This window comes from Somniosus microcephalus, unplaced genomic scaffold (genome assembly GCF_052327205.1).
Source record: "Somniosus microcephalus isolate GS21.2 unplaced genomic scaffold, FLI_Smic_1.0 unresolved_chr4, whole genome shotgun sequence".
Taxonomy (NCBI): domain Eukaryota; kingdom Metazoa; phylum Chordata; class Chondrichthyes; order Squaliformes; family Somniosidae; genus Somniosus; species Somniosus microcephalus.
In genome coordinates this window covers 37,175,636-37,178,071 of record NW_028225182.1, presented here as the reverse complement: position 1 = coordinate 37,178,071, position 2,436 = coordinate 37,175,636, and positions in this window count along the sequence as shown.

Sequence of the window (2,436 nt, the reverse complement as noted above, 5' to 3'; positions counted from 1 at the left end):
GGGTTCTGAATGAATTTTTTGCGTCTGTTTTCACTATGGAGAAGGACGATGTAGACATAGAAATAGGGCGGGGGGACTGTGATATGCTCGAACATATTAACATCGAGCGGGGGGAGGTATTGGCGGTTTTAGCTGGCCTAAAAATGGATAAATCCCCAGGCCCGGATGAAATGTATCCCAGGCTGCTGTGTGAGGCAAAGGAGGAGATTGCGGGGGCTCTAACACATATATTCAGGACCTCTCTGGCCACAGGGGATGTGCCAGAGGACTGGAGAACCGCTAATGTAGTACCATTATTCAAGAAGGGTAGTAGGGAAAAACCGGGGAACTACAGGCCAGTGAGCCTAACATCAGTGGTAGGAAAATTATTGGAAAAAATCCTGAGGGACAAAATGTGTCTCCACTTGGAGAGGCAAGGATTAATCAGGGATAGTCAACATGGCTTTGTCAAGGGAAGATCATGTCTGACTAATTTGATTGAATTTTTTGAGGGGGTGACTAGGTGTGTGGATGAGGGTAACGCAGTGGATGTGGTATACATGGATTTCAGTAAGGCCTTCGATAAAGTCCCGCACAGGAGACTGGTCAAGAAGGTAAGAGCCCATGGAATCCAGGGTGCCTTGGCACATTGGATACAAAACTGGCTTAGTGGCAGAAGGCAGAGGGTGATGGTCGAAGGTTGTTTTTGTGACTGGAAGCCTGTGGCCAGTGGGGTATCACAGGGATCGGTGCTGGGTCCCTTGCTGTTTGTGGTCTACATTAATGACTTGGATATGAATGTAAAGGGTATGATCAGTAAGTTCGCGGATGATACAAAAATTGGTAGGGTGGTAAATAGCGAGGAGGGTAGCCTCAGTCTGCAGGACGATATAGATGGGTTGGTCAGATGGGCGGAACAGTGGCAAATGGAATTTAACCCGGAAAAGTGCGAGGTGATGCACTTTGGGGGGACTAACAAGGCAAAGGAATACACAATGAATGGAAAGACCCTAGGCAAGACGGAGGGTCAGAGGGATCTGGGTGTGCAAGTACACAGATCCCTGAAGGCGGCGGAACAGGTGGATAAGGTGGTAAAAAAGGCATATGGGATACTTGCCTTCATTAGCCGAGGCATTGAATATAAGAGCAAGGAGGTTATGATGGAGCTGTATAAAACACTGGTTAGGCCACAGCTGGAATATTGTGTGCAGTTCTGGTCGCCACACTACAGGAAGGATGTGATCGCGTTAGAGAGGGTGCAGAGGAGGTTCACCAGGATGTTACCAGGGCTGGAGCGCTTCAGCTATGAAGAGAGACTGGGCAGGTTGGGTTTGTTTTCCTTGGAGCTGAGGAGGCTGAGGGGGGACATGATTGAGGTGTACAAAATTATGAGGGGCATAGATAGGATGGATGCTGAGGAGCTTTTTCCCTTAGTAGAGGGGTCGATAACTAGGGGGCATAGATTCAAGGTAAAGGGCGGGAGGTTTAGAGGGGATTTGAGAAAGAACTTTTTCACCCAGAGGGTGGTTGGAGTCTGGAACTCACTGCCTGAAAGGGTTGTGGAGGCAGAAACCCTCACAACATTTAAGAAGCATTTGGATGTGCACTTGAAATGCCATAGCATACAAGGCTACGGGCCAAATGCTGGAATATGGGATTAGATTAGACAGGGCTTGATGGCCGGCGCGGACACGATGGGCCGAAGGGCCTCTATCCGTGCTGTATTACTCTATGACTCTATGGGCTAGATTTTCAGTATAGACAGTTTTGGGGCGCTAAGCTTAGCGCCCGCCCGAAGTTATCGCCCGCCCCAAAGTAGCGCCCCGTTGCCGGAAATTCAGTGGCTTCGCCCTAAGAGGTTGGTGGAGCGCTAAAAGAGGCGTTCCACTAGTATCTTTAGGCGCTAAGCCGGCGGTGGAGAGCGCAACACCCGAGCTCGGGCGCAGCGCACGGCAGACACTCTGGTGCCAGTGAGCTCTTAAAGGGGAAGGGTGCATGTATTTTTTTCAAATGCAAAGTCTGGGGTGAAACGGGGGGGGGGGGGGAGAGAGAGAGGAAGGAGGAGGAGGAGGAGGAGGAGGAGGAGGAGGAATGATTGATTGATTGGTTGGTGCCCGGAAACATAAATAGGCCGTTCAGAACAACACACAGCTTACTTCCACACAACACATGCAGAGTGCCTTTTGTACGAGTGCCCTTTAATTTGCGCTCCCCAGGGTGTGTTGCGTTCCATTTTACAAACGCTCTGGACGCCAGGCGCACAATGGGGCGGTCCGACTGAAGTTTGGAGTCGGGGCGGCCAAAGGGCGTTGCACGAGGATGTGACGTCATTTTCTGCGCGCGCATCCGGGCGGCCGCTAAACTTTGCGCCGGCGCTAACGGGCAACTTAATTTGGGGCGGGGCGCAAACTGCGCTGCGCCCAGGCGCTACACGCATAGCGCCCGAAAATCACTTCT